Genomic DNA, 14,802 nt, shown 5'->3' with positions numbered 1-14,802 from the left:
CTCCCTGAGTGAAACTGGTTTTGGAGATCCACAGCCCAGTTATCTCCATGATTTTGCTGGGAAACTGTACAATTCCCAGGAGCAGCATCCTCTTGGCTTTTCAGTATTTAAAGGGGATAAATAGGGACAATATTCAATATGTAAAGGGGGATAGAAGGGGACAATATTCAATACTTAAAGGGGATAGAAAGGGAAAATATTCAATATTTAAAGGGGATAGATAAGGACAGACATTTTAGTAGGGCAATAGGGTGAGGGGTGACGGCTTTAAACTAAAAGAGGGAAGACTTTTTCAGACTAAACATAAATAAAGAATAATTTTTTCCCAATGAGGGTGGTGAGGCACTGGCACAGTTTTCCCAGAGAGGTGGTGGCTGCCAAATCCCTGGGAACATCCAAGGTGGCACTGGACAGAACTTGGAGCAACCTGATCTGGTGGAAGGTGTCTCTGCCCGTGGCAGGGAAGCTGGACTAGGTGACCTTTTAAAGGTTCTTCCAACCCAAACCATTCTGTGATTCCATGAACAATCCCACCCCATTTGGCTTTATTTGCCCTTTGCAGAGCTCTGGCTGATCCCTGCAGAGCTGACACAGTGAGGAGGGGACAGCAAGGGTGGCACTTCCCTTCTTCTCCCCTTCCAGGCCACGGCTGGACCACTGGGTTCAGTTTCACCATCTCTCCTCAAGGGCAGCCCAAAGAGAGTTCATGTGTCAGGAATAAGGATAGTCAGAGGCCAGGAAAACATGAGCCCCTGGGAAGCAATTGGTGTCATTTAACCTGGAGGAAGGACGGTGAGAGGAGACACAAGAGCAGTGTTCAATTATGCAAAAGGTCACTGCAAAGAAGGGGAGAACAGAACTTCCAGGGACAGCACCAGCAGTCCTGGACTGAAATTACAGCACAGAGAGTCTTTAAAGCCAGGAGAACATAGCCTGGGGCTGAGTGTGAAGAGAGGGAGGGCTTTAGTCAGGTGTCAGCCAAGAGGGGTTTCATTGGGACCCCTGCTTTTGGGACAGTGAGGGCCTGCGATGAATTAGTGCCTTAGGGTCCTTTAAAGAATCACCATATTAGCAAAAATGGTTTTAATATAAACTCATAAAAGTGCAGCTTAACCAAGTTCAGTGGCAAGGCTCACTATTACTGACCACAGGGATGGAACATAGAGAAGAAGATCGAGTTACAATCAGTTTAGAATGATTCACACAGAAACTGGAGACACAAAGTGGTGAGGAAGACCCTCTTGCTGAGTCACCAGTTTCAGAGTAGACCCCCTCAGTGTCTAAACTCCTGATGGAGCTTAGGTCTAGCCAGGTCCAGTCTTGGTCTCAGACTTGGACAAGGATTTATGGCTAAATGAATTGACTACATGGATTTAATTAGTGTTAATTCAGCTTGCTGTCAGAGACTTAGTTGTGCATAGACCCAAGACTCTGCCTTGGGTCTCTTAGTCCTGGGTGAGAAATCTCAAACCCTGAGAGACATCCCAGCTCAAGGGGAGGTCCCCACCACACAGCCATGCAGGGAGAGCTCCAGGAGGGCTCTCTTAGGGCATTGTATCCATGGAATAGTGTTTGGCTAATGGCCAAAGTGCATACAATGGGAAAGGTGAGCGTGAACCTCCCTGTACCCACAGCTGTCTGTGTCCCCTGATGAATGAGACTTGGAAAAGCCACCACAATTCATGTGTTAATCACGTGATTGGGGTTCCCAAGCTCACACACAGCGATTCTCATGGGGTCACTCTCCTGCTTTGTGGGTTTCCTGGAGGAACTCTTGGATCAGCTGCAGCTCAAGCCTTCACCTCCTTCAGAGCCAAACTCCTGCTGGTTCTGTTCAGGGGGTCAGGTGCACCCACTACAGTGTCCAGATGAGCTCTCCCAGTCCCTCCCAGTCTTGGTTTTGGCTAAGCTGGTCTCACACACCCCGAACACCCTGGCTGGTTTCCCTGTGTTTGCTGTGAGTAGCCCATGAGCTGAGCACCACAGATTTTGGGGTGACCCTGCTCTGGGATGTGCCGAGAGGAGAAAGCTGTGCAGGATCTGGGAAGTTCCATTACCTTTGGAAAGTAATTTTGACATGATGGATCTGCTCCTGTGTCCAGGCTCTGAAAGAACAGTGAGATAGATGGGAGAGGCTGCAGGGAAGAGTTATAGGAATGATTCAGGAGCTGGAAAAGCACGTGAGAGATGAAAGAAGCCCTGGCTGTGGAGATTGTTGCAACAAAAGTTGAGAGGCTGCTGAATTGCTCTCTGAAGACAGAGAATAGGAAGGGATCTCCAGTGATCCTTGAGTTGAAGAGTTCAGGAAACATTTGGACAATGCTCCAAGCACATGGTGTGATTTGGGGTGTCCTGTTCAGGGCCAGGAGTTGGACTGGATGACTCTTGTGGGTCTGTTCCGAGAACATTCTAGGATTATTTGGAGAAGCCCTGGCTGGCACAGGCTGGGGGAGAGCTAGCAATTAGGCAATGCAGCTGATTTCAGGTGGCATTCCTGGGAAGTGATGCCAATTTTGCCCCCAAAAAGGTGCAGAAAACTGCTCAGAGACAATTTTTTTAGTCTTTAAGCAGCGAGGTATATTTATTGAGCAACATTGGAGAGCAGCCAGCTCACGCTGGACAAAAACTGCTCTACCTCTCCAGTGAATTTACAGTTTTATACCATTTTTACAGGTGATTGCAACGTGTTTACATAAATATTCATATAATTGCAACATCTGATTATAATATTCATAATAGGCAGAGTCTAGGCGGAGTCAGGGGCGTGGTCTTCAATTTGGGGAGAATTCAGGAGGGTCGTTCCTGTTTCTTCATCCTCTGGTGGTCATTTTTACTCCTCTTCCTCGGCTGAACTTTTCAACTTTCTTGATTTTGGCAGGCTTAATGGTGTATTTTGCAAGATTCTTGGACTCAAGTCCTATTTTGCCCCCTTATCTTACTCAGGTTGGGTGTGTGTGTGCATTCTTTCAGTGTACAGTACCATCTAACCCCTGTCTCTGAGTTCTGGCAGTGCATCTTAGCTAAGTATTGGCAAGGTTCTTTGTGCTTTCGTTTATACTTATATTTTTATATTCTGCTTATATTCCTATATTCTGCTTAGAATGATTTTAGCTCTCTACCTGTTTTCTAGGTCTTGTCTGGCTTCAGAAGTCTGGGAGCACTCTAACCCTGAAGGAATTGGCTGTTCCAGCACTCTTCCAATTACAGCCCCTCACATGTCCTTCCTGCTGCTCCAAGGATCCTTCTCCAGGGTGCTTTTGGTAAGGACAGATGTTGGAAGCTGGGATCTTTTTGCCAGCATTAATTGCACTGCTTATTTCCCTTTCTTACAGCTCCAATTTCAGTTTTGAGTAATTTCAGCCCCTCTTTCTCTCCACATCCAAAGCTGAACCAGATGGCCCTGCTGCAAAAGGCAGAGCACAAGTTCGCTTACAACTTCCTAACCAGGTTTTGACTCTGTCTATCATCAATTAAAAGGGAGATGGAACCCCAAAAAAGTAATTAGCAGTTTAGCGGAGGGTCAGAAAACAGGTTATTGACTTGCCTTATTGCAGCTCCAAAATTCTCTTAAGAATAGAGCACTTTAGATTAATTGGGGGGAAAATGGATTGGAAAGTTGCAATTAAGTTGATGTCATAATTTTTGGGAAAAAAACAGGTGTTCTGGTACAGCTGTAGCTCTCTCCCTGACTTTAATTGGTGTCCCAGTCCCAGTTGTCTGTATTGAAAAAAAGCTGCCCATAAAAAAAGGTATAATTAGCATTGGTTTAAGAGGTACAAACTCTTTAAAGAAAAAATTATTAAAATCCAGACTAACTGCAACACTTTTTTTTTTTTTTTAACCTTCTGGAAGTTTTGGGGAATTCTCAGAGCTCTGTGCAAGAATGAGGTGGGATACAGTTTGGCAGTGACCTCTGAGCTCCCTTGATTAACACCAAGGATCATTAGCTGGGTTATCATTTGACTGTGATCTGAGCAGGGCAATAACATTCTGTAGTCCACTGAGACACAGAGGGGAACTGGGGGAATCCAGGGAATCCAATATTGCTGGGAATGAGCATTTCTGCAAATAGGAAATCAGGATTTGTTGTGGAAGGAAGCACAGCCCATCCATAACTCCTTTGGATGAATCTTTCTATCAACAACCCTGTGTGGGAAGCTTTTTCACAGAATCACAAACTCATTTGGGTTGGAAGGACCTTAAAGATCATCTCATTCCACCCCTTGCTGTGGGCAGGGACCCCTTCCACCAGACCATGTTGCTCAGAGCTCTATCTAGCCTGGTCTTAAACACCTCCAGGGATGGGGCAGCCACAGCTTCTCTGGGCACCCTGTGCCAGGGCCTCCCCACCCTCACAGGGAAGAATTTTTTCCAGCCTGGATAACTTATGTCTTTCCCCCACTGCACTTCCCTCGTTCTGCAGAGGCAGCTCCTGTCCAGCACTTACAAACTGAAGCTTCTGATCAAGCAGGTTTCTGACAGCAAAATCCAGTGCTCCAGAGAAAAGCAGGGATTCTCTCTGTGCCTCTGCCTTGCCTGGCATTTGCAATATGTGCCAGGAGCAGGATAAGCCTGTGAGGGGTCCCCAGTGCTCTGGGGGTGCAGCAGCACTGAGCACAGAGCAATTTGAGCCACTGGGGAGCCTGTGCTGGGGAAAAGGAAGGGGAAACTGAGTTTCTGGTCTTGTAATAATTTCTCTTCAATATTAGAGCCAATAATCCTTCACTCCATTTAAATTAAAGGACTTGGAAGTGTGGACTGATAACTTCAGGCTGTCAAAGGGCAGCTCCCTTCCCCAGGGCCTTCTGTTGAACTGCCCAATCTCAGTAATGCCATCACCTTTTTTGGGGTGTTTATACCCTTCAAACCACTCTGCACAGGCATCAGCTTCTCCTTTGCCATCATTCACTTCAGCTTTTCATATTTAACTCTTTTAATCTTCTTCCAATAAATCATTCCCTTCTCACCCTTCATCATTTTCAATGCTGTCCTCAAAACTCCCTCCAGCGTGATGACACCCGTCAGGTGCTGAGGTAATTAATAAATGGCAGATCTCTCCCAGTGCTGGAGCTGCACTCCTGGAAAACAATCTGGAAAGGGCAAAGGAAAGAGAAGATCAGGTCTGGTTGCTAGGTGGGGCAGCCACATCTCCAGAAAGGGAAGAGGGAGCTCAAAGCAGGGCTTTGCAAGGTAGGTGTCACATCTCTTTGCAAGGCCAGGAATGGGGTAAGGACACTGGGATGGACACTGCTGAGAAGAATATTTATTAACCTCTTGTTCCCTTTTTTTTTCCCCAGCACTCTCAAAGTCACCTACTCGCTTCTGCAACACTTCCAAAAAAAGAGTTGCAGGTGCTGATAACATCTGACATCTCTCTGATCTACTGAAAAACTGCTGGGGAAAGGAAGCAGAGATAAAGAAAGCCAATTCATCCAGCTATTCCATGTGGATGGGTCCTCTGGAGACTCCAGAGCTTCATACCCTGTGTTGAAAACCATCAAAGCAGCCTCAGCTGCATCAGGAGCTGTCACAAACCCCTTGGCTGCAGGGAAAATCCCAGCTCCAGCTCCTGGGCAGCACCACCACGGCCTGACCCAGCCCTGCCTGCCCTCTTTGGGGGTGCAGCTGGGCAAGGGGGGGCTCCTGCTGTGCAGAGGAGGCGGGGGATGAGCTGGGTCCTCACCTTTGCCCCATGCCCACAGGGGTCTAAATGCCTTGGAATTGTTCAGGGCTTGGTGTCTGTGGGGATGGGGAGGGGAAGGAGATAAGCAGGACAGCTTTGTGCACTGGGAGTGTTGCAGATGCATCAAATGCTTTTGCCCCCTGGAGCCCAGGATGCTGGTTGGGATGCTCATGGTGGCCACCAGCAGCTCCAGGATAAAGATGGGAAGGTGCAGCCTTCCCCGATCTCTCCCTGGCATCCACCACCCATTCCTTGCCTAAGTCCCTTCCCAGAGTCCTTCCAGCGTGCCATCCACCCCTTTTTTCCGTGCCCATGTGGGCAAGGGAGCTGCAGGCAGGTCCTGGGTCCATATTCAGGCTCTGCCCTGGGAGGACAGGGAAGATCTGAGGGCAAGTGGGGCAGGTGGCAGAGCTCTGCCTGCCTTGATAGACCCTGACAGGGAGAGACACCACCACACTCAGAGCATTCCCAGACTGTTTTCCAGAGAAGCTGTGGCTGCCTCATCCCTTGGAAGTGTTCAAGGTCATTTTGGATGGAGCTTGGAGCAACCTGGTCTGGTGGAAGGTGTCCCTGCCCAGGAACTGGATGACCTTGGAGGTCCTTTCCAACTCTTCTAGTGGGTTCCTCAAGGAAAATGGCCCATCCTCTGGCAGAGAGCACCAGCCTGCTGGCTGGTTTCATGACTAACCAGCTGACAAGTGACTGCAGAAAAATCTGACAGTGTCTCCACATGTCCCTGTAAGATTCCTACTGTCATTCCAAACTGTTTACCCTTAGATGAGCATGAGAGGAGAAACAAGTCCCTGCAGATGTTATCCATCCGAATGAGACTGCTGACCTTGCACTTGACAACTCTGCAGGCATTAAATCCATCGACTTTGTGGGCTCAACCTAGTGCAGATAATAAACTTGAGAAACTGTATGAAGCAGTTCTGCTGCTTTCTGGTAAAAGGGAGGGGGGAAAATGCCCTCAAACAATGGCAGCCAAGAGAAAAGTTACAGGGAGAGGTCATGGATGGGGGGGTTTGCTGGGAAATCAGGGAATCCTCAGAGGCTGAGTAGGTGTGAGCAAGGCACTGAGGAGCTAAGGACAGCCAAAAACCACTTACAGCACACTCTGAAGAGGGCTGGAGCAGAGCTTTGGGGATTCTTGCTGGCTCTGAATACCATGCAAGGACTTTGCTTTCAACAGTTAGGTTGAAAGCAAAGGATATTTAGGAGGCCTCTTCTGCTTGGCTCTGCTTGCTCACTCTTCCTTTGCAGCTCACTCTCACAGCAGCAAGTCCAGTGAAATAGGATGATCCTGGTAAAGAGAAATCCAGCCTCAGCAATCTGATTTTCAGCAGGGAAATAACCCTCAAGTGTTTGCTGGGTTAACAGTGGTGACATCAGAGGGCAGGGGGGGTTCTGCCTTAACCGGCTCCCAAACAAACCAAGTGTTTCCTCCCTTCCAAGAGAAGGGAGATGGACTTTGCAAGCAAAGGGTGGGACATCAGCACATTCCTGGTTCTCCCATCAATCTTCCTTTGCCTCAGGAAATAAACACCAAAGCAAATATTGTCTCAGTGGCCAAACAGAGAATGGGGCTGTCTGGACCCTTTGCTCCTGTTTGTGTTGGACTTTTGAAAGAGTTGTGTCACAGTGACATCAGAGAAAGTCTGAAATGGAGCAGGAGCATTTCAGACAGGCCTGGGGCAATGCATGAGTGTTAGGGAGGTCTTGGGAGGGGAAAAGCAGGGACCTCAGCTGGTGGGAAGCAAGAAAGAGGAATTCTTGAGGCAGTAATAATTATCTGCCCTGCAGAAGTGAAGTGCTGTGGTGTGGACACCACTCGAGGCAGCCATTCCCAGAGATTCCCACTTCCACTGTGGATCCCACCTGCTCATTGGGAATATCTGCTCTGAGGGGAATAAGGAGGCAGGAGATGTGTCCTCTCCTCCAGGGCCTGATGTCAAGCCTGGGTATATCTCATTTAGCTGTTTCTTCTTCCCTCTTACCTTCTCCTTCTCTCCACTGTAAGAGCCTCATGGCAGGTGGTAGCTTCTTCTTTTACTCCAGAGGGAATATTGGGGCAAAATCCAAAGAAAAAAGCCTGTTAACAGCTGTGGGGCTGGAAGCTGCCAAGCTGCTGGAGGAGCATGCATGACTCCTTGCAGGAGTGGGTGGGCACCATCCCTGCCAGCACAAGCTGCTCTGAGGATGCACAGCACCTACACCCCAGATGGGATGTGCCCCTGCTGCTTTAACACCACAGTCTTGGCTCCCACGAACTCTCCTGATCCCTTGATTTCACAAGTAATCACCATTTGCCACAGAAAAAAAATGCTTTCTTTTGCTGGTGTTCCCTGACTCTGACTCTCTGTCTCCCTAATTTCTCCTTTCTCCAGGTACTCTCCAGCCTCTTCCCTGGTGGAGAGCTCTCCTGGTAGGCAGGATCTGCTGTAGAAATGCTGGATCTTAAAGAGTCCAGGGGAAACTCTTGAGGACTGGCAACTGGATTGTCCTTGAACCGCTTTTTGGACACCACATCCCTCAGAACTAAGTCCAAGCCAGACACACACACTCATACCTCCTCTCCCAGACAGTGTTTGACCAGGACAAACCCTCCCTGGCTCCTGTCACTAAGAAGAGCAGCAGGTCCACATGTTTGTGTTGGACCAATATTTACAAGTGGCTGTGTGACACTTCAGCTGTTTAACCCCTGAGCTGTTGCGATCAGAGCTGTGTCTCAGGACGGTTTAGAGGCAGGTTTGGCTCCTGCCCAAAGCAGAGCTGTGGATTTGTAGGGGCACCAGGGGGAAAGACAAAAGATAAGATGGAGACAGAGATGAGGATTGCTCTGGTGCCAGGTTGTGATATCTGAGTCAGTAATTTCCCTCCTATCGGCAAGGTCTGAAGTGAAAACAGGCAGCTAAACATGACCTCTGATCACCACCTGGCTGGGAGGTGGGTACACAACCCAAGGGAAGCCTCTCTGCTCCTGGAGTGTCCCTTGGGTGATGGGCTGGATGTTACAGGGCATCTCCACCAGCACCGGGTCCCGGTGTTCAGAGAAGGGAGACCCAGAGTGAGGTTTGGCAGCGCTCAGCCCACTCCCCCCAGCTTGTACACAGAACAAAACACCCCCATCAGCTCTGTTAAACCCTTTGCACTTGGGTGCCCACCCTCGGTTTGTGTTCTCCCACCCTCCTCAGTGGACGATGCTGGAATGCAGCACCCTCACCCGCGGCTTTATTCAGCGCGGGGCTGCCTCGGCGCTGGGCTTTGAAGAAGGTGCCTTAATCCTTATCAGCTGAGGAGAATTTCATCAAACAGGCGGCAGTGGAGAAATGGAAATGCAAAGATCCATAATTCATGACGGAGCAGACACAATTTAATAGGTGTGCTCAGCTGACACCTTGTTCTCCACGCTCAGGATGATGTCAGGTCATGTGGTATTAGCCAGACAGGAGGTTTTCTCGGAGCCCTTTGTTCTCCCAGACTCCATCTGCACATTCGGGGTTCGCTGCGGCGTGAGCTCCGTGCCCAGAGCGACCTGCAGCACCTGCCTGTTGGCAGAGAGAAAAGGGCTTATTTACACATAAATGAGAAAGGCAAAGACCCACAATAAATGCTGGCGGTGGCGAGGAGCGAGGGCTTATTGGCAATTTCCTTCCCTGTTTTGCAAAGGTGGAGATAACCCTCAACTTCTCCCCCCCCCCGCGCCGTCCTCTCACCTCTCCGGGGCAGGGATGTGGCCCCGGGAAATGGCAAAAACCTACGGGATCTCAGCACATGGAACAGCTCTGTTTTGGGATTGGGATGTGCACAAGGAATAGGGCAGAGCTTTGGGTCCCCACAGATCCCTGAGCATTGAAAAGCCTGCAAGGAAAAGTGCCTAATTCCTATCCGGGCTTCCCAATTCCCTCCCTCGGGTTCCTAAATAACCACTGCCATTCAAAAAATGCTGATGTCTCCTTGTTCTCAATGCACAGATGGGACACAAAGACGGGATCTGAAGACAGAACCTTCACTTGGTGAAGATGAAGATGCAGGATCACAAGGGACGTGAATGACTCCAGGGAAATATGAATCCCAGGGGAGTTATCCCTCCCAGTGTCTGCACAGGGAACCCAGCGCTGCTTCTCTGGGGCATGTCCTGCATTAGGGGAGGAAAACTCTGGTGGTTTTTTTTTCCAATGGGGAATGTGGGAAGGATGAAAAGCCCAGTCTGGTATCCCCCCCAACTCCCACTCGAAATATCAAAATAACGGTCCAGGTTCTTCCCAACCCATCCCGAGGGAGGGGGAATTCTCCTTCCCCTGCTCAGATTCGAGCCAAAGGCAGACTGATGACAAATTCCTGGGATGGGAGGGGGAGGACCCAGCACTACATCGCCCACAGCACCTCTTCTTGCGGGCTCTGCCTGAGGAAACGGAGCTTTGCCTTTTTCCTTTTCTCTTTTCATTTGTTTAGCTTTTTCTTCATATTTTTCTTTTTCTTCATATTTTCCTTTTCCTCTTTTTTCTTTTTCTTTTTCTTTTTTTTCCTTATCCTTTTCTTTTTTCTTATTTTTCTTTTGCTCTTTTTCTTCATATTTTTATTTTCCTTAATATTTTTCTTTTTTCTTCTTTCTTTTTCCTTTTCTCTTTTTTCTTTTTCCTTTTTTCTTTTTCTTTTTTCTTTTTCTGTTTTTTCTTTTTCCTTTTCTTTTTCTTTTTTCTTTCTCTTTTTTTTTTTTTTACTTTTTCTCCTTTTTCTTTTTACTTTTTCTCTTTCTTTTTCTTTTTCTCTTTTTCTTTTTCTTTTTCTCTTTTTCTTTTTCTCTTTTTCTTTTTCTTTTCTTTTTCATCTTCTTTTTCTTTATCCTTTTCTTTATTTTTCTTCATAGTTTTTATCGGTTTTCTTTTTGTTCTTCTCCTTTTTTTTTTTCTCTTTCTCTTTCTTTTCCCCTTTCTTCTCCTTATTTCACTTTCTTTCCCTCTTCCTTCCTCCTTTTACCTCCAAACGATACTTAATCCCTCAGGCAGTTTTTGAGTGAAGCTTTAGCAAAGCAGCCAGGCAGAAGTGGAGCCTGCGGGGAAACCTGTCCCTGAGCCCACCACACCTTTTTGGCAGTGCCAGACAAGGCGTTTCCTCCAGGAACGAGCTATTAAATTCCATTTAGCACCATCGCTCTCGGATTCAGCTTCCCAGCGCGGCCAAGGCTCTGAGCATCCTCCCAGCTGGGCCTGTCCTTGCTGAGGGCTCGAGGGCCCTCTGCTGTCCACCCATCCAGCCCCCTGCACTTGGAGCACCTGGGATTGGGGTCCTGCTGCTCCTCCCTCTGCTCTGTCCCGCCCGGGGCCGAAGGTCTGGATGCCGTTGGTGGAGATCCGTGTGCTGGAGAGACCCTCAGCAGGTTCCCAACAGTGCTGCTTTAAAAACGGACTCACGTGGCTTCAGGACAGCTGGGAATTCAGGGACAGTCGGGGAAGGAGACTGGTGGAGCTTTCTTGTGTCACAAAGCCTCCAAGGTCACTGAGGTTTTGCTCCTGCACAAACACTATGTGCCCTGTACCTGGTGGGTCCCCATCACTCATCACCTGCAACAGCTGCTCTCCAGAGGTGCAGGATTCCCTGCAACAAAGATCATGGAATCACTGAATCATGGAATTACAGACTGGCTTGGGTTGGAGGGACCTTAAAGACGACCCCTTGGGCAGGGACACCTTCCACTAGACCAGCATGCTCCAAGCCCTGTCCAAGCTGGCCTTGGCTGAGTTTTCTCTCAATCCAACCTGCTGAGCCCCTCTGGGCCATCATAATCATCCTGGACTCAGCAGACACTCTCCTTTGCATGTGGAGAGAGCTCCCTCTGGAAGGAAAGGATGTTCCTGTGCTCCCCATTTTGCTCCACCCACTAATTCCTTCATGGCTGAGATTCTGCCTCCAATATCAACACACACTTCAGGACTCTCTGTTTTACCTTGTCCCAGATAACCTTAATCTTATATTCATTATAATTGAATAATTAATGCAATGTTTACCTATAGCACAATAAATGTGTGTACAATGCTCCTGTTATGTGTAAAGGTGCTGGGAAAGTTGGATAATCTGTGCAATTACCAGCACTAAGATCATTCCAGTTTTCCTATAGATCACTTCAGCTCATTTATACACACACACAAAGATCTGTGGTCGTACCAACGTTACCACAAGCCTTCAGCAGCATTTCTGGTTGGAGAGCAGGGAAAAATTGCCTGGATTCAATAATTCATATCCTCATAAAACTGGCCTAAATGGTGAAAGGGAGAGTTAAACACAAAGTGGTCCCCAGAGCCACAATTCCTTGCTCATGCTGGCATTGTTTCCTCAGACACAAGAAGATTTTTCCTGTTTGCTTTATTAGTTGTTCATAAAAGCCTTGTTAGCCCATTCCACTGGTTATACATTATTCATATGTGACATCTCCTAATTTGGAGGGATTGGATCCCTTTTCTGGGTTTCTGTCCCTCCCTGGGTTGCCCAGGTGTGTCCAGAATCACAGGACAGGACAGAAACCCTCCAGCCCTATGACCAGGACACTTCCAGAGCCCACAGTGCTTCCAGGATCAGCAGAAGGATGGCAGGAAGGATGCAGGGACATGCAGGATGAGACTCCCTGGCATCTCCTTTCCTCACACTAACTCCAGGTAGACTGCAGCAAGTGGATCCTCACCACTTTAGGAAAAGGAAATATCCTGATGTCATTAGCAAGATTTTTTGTTGTCTCCAACTAGACATGGAGCAATCCTTCATTTTGATTAGGTATTTTTTAAAATGGGAATAAACTGGACGCCATGGTTGGGGTGACTCCTCCAGACAAATGGTTAGGTTGGAGCTAAAGTGTTTCCAGAGCCAAATTCCTCCCTTGCTCATCCCTCAAACCTGGGTCACAGGAAGATGCCTCATGTCAGCATCACTTGGGGCAGTGATGGGAGCAGGAAGGGGGTTTCCCACCACAGAAGTAGTGGCAGGTCTGATCCCTGGGGATCTACCTGGACCACACAATCAGCCAGTGGGGTTGTGTCCCTGCTGGAATCCAGGGAGGGAGTGTGGAGCTCTGTGGAGGCAAAGGAGGGGCCGAGGTCTCCTGTACATGCCCTGGCTGCTTGTGCATCTGGGATCCAGTGCCTGCTTTTTGGGGGAAGTCACATTTTAGCAACACAATGGTATTGTGGTATTTTAAAGCTGAGACCTGGAAGTGGGCTCAAATGAGAGCAACAGCTCTAAATATCCATGACTCCCTGAACTTCACACTCACTCAAAAATCTGGCTCTGCTTCCAGTTTTCCTGGCCAAACCCATCTTTTCCTAATGACAAGGATACCCTGTCCACTCAGCTTGGGCCACAGAATCATCATTGGATGGTTTGGGCTGGGAGCACCCTGTATGTTGGGAACCCATTTCTGAGCCCCTGGAGTCAGCCAGACTGGGCTGAACAGGGGGAATTGAATCTCTCCTGCCTCTTGCCCTGGCACGGCTCACACCCCAAACGTTAGCCAGAGATATCCCACTGACCCCAATTAAATCACTTCTCCAGCCTCACACCAAATCCAAGCTCTTGCCTACCCTTGCAGGCACTGTTGGGTCCAGGACATGTAATTTGCCCTCTCAAATGCTGCTGGAGGTCAGTTCTCGCCTTCCTCCTCCTCCTCTTCCTCCTTCCCCTGCTCTCCACCACCCACCACCACCAGGGGAGACCATCCACCTTGTTGCACAGGGACTCAGAGCTGAGTTTGCACCCCAAAAAGCACAAGGTTTTGTGCCTTTCCCTTTGCCCACCCCCATTTAATGCTGGTTGGGATTAGAGTAGTGAGGGATATTCCCCCTCACCTGGAAGTTTCCTCAAGGAAAAATGAAGCATTTTGCAATGCAGACACTTTTTGGGCTCTGCCCTGGCTCAGATGCCCCCACATCAGATGCCACCAGGTCCCCAGTGTTGGAGCCAGGCTGTGGTTTTGCTCTGGCTGTGGAGAGGAGATGAGGAAAACCATGTTTTGCATCCTCTGAATGCTGCTGATTAGTGTTTAAAATCTAATGAAGCTGGAACAAGGATCTGCTCCTGTCTGTAACGGATCATGATGCCGAGGTGGCTGGACCCTGGATGTGGAAATGGAGGGCTGTGCTAATGTGACAAGAATTAATGAAACATAACCAGACTTTCATATAATTAAAACCAGTAATTGCTGGAAAGATGGCTCATGCAAAGCGATGGGCTGGGGGTGGGCAGGGCTGATTAAAACTGGTGACTGGCTACAAATGATTAGATTAAAATCAATTAACTGTAGAATTGCTGTCTGGCATATGGAAGGATAATTCACTTACATAACTGACAGCGGGATTTGCACTTTGCAAATGTTGTTTCAGTGCATCAGACCAAGCTCAGGCAAACTGGTTATTTAACAGCACACCCTCGTGATTTCTGACTTTGAGGGTGGGATTTGGTAACATGATGCAAGGAAGAACCCTCAACTCTCTCTCAGCAGCGGGAAGTGAACAGCAAGAGAGCCCAAAGATGGCTGAGAACCCCCATGATGGCCTGGTTATGTGTAAACAGGAGCTCTTTTCATTACACTTTTAAAGACTGGTTGGATTAAGAAAGCATTAGTGGAATTCTGTGCGTTCCCTCCTCCCGGGAGCTGCTGGTGGTGCTGCCCGTTAGTGCTAATGCAAGTGCATTAGCACGTTGAAAGGATTCCTGTGTTACAGCATCTCTGATGACTTCATTTCTTCCTCCTTCCTTAAAACCCAGGGAAAAGTAGGGGGGTAAAGCCCAGGGAAAAGTAGGGGGATAAAACCCTTCAGAGGGAGAGCAAAGAGCTGCTGGCTTGGCCACCCCTCCTCATCCCCTGCCAGGGGCCCCCTGCAACACCCTCCTGCTTTGGGGTTTGGGGATGGATGGTTCAAATAAACCCCACTATCACCTGTGCCTGAGGAAGGCAGGTCCTGTCCCACCTCTGAGGCTCCTCATGGCACTGTGGGTGAGCAACCAGCTCTGGAAATAAAGGGCTGAAGGCAGCAGCCCAAAGGGCAGAGCTTGCAGGCAAGAATGTTGTGTTTTAATAGGTTTTAAGGTCTGACTGAGATCGTGGATTGGCTCATCTCAGCTACAGCTGC

This window comes from Pseudopipra pipra, chromosome 2, assembly GCF_036250125.1.
Source record: "Pseudopipra pipra isolate bDixPip1 chromosome 2, bDixPip1.hap1, whole genome shotgun sequence".
In the NCBI taxonomy this organism is placed as follows: Eukaryota; Metazoa; Chordata; class Aves; order Passeriformes; family Pipridae; genus Pseudopipra; species Pseudopipra pipra.
Note: the sequence above shows the minus strand (reverse complement) of the source record.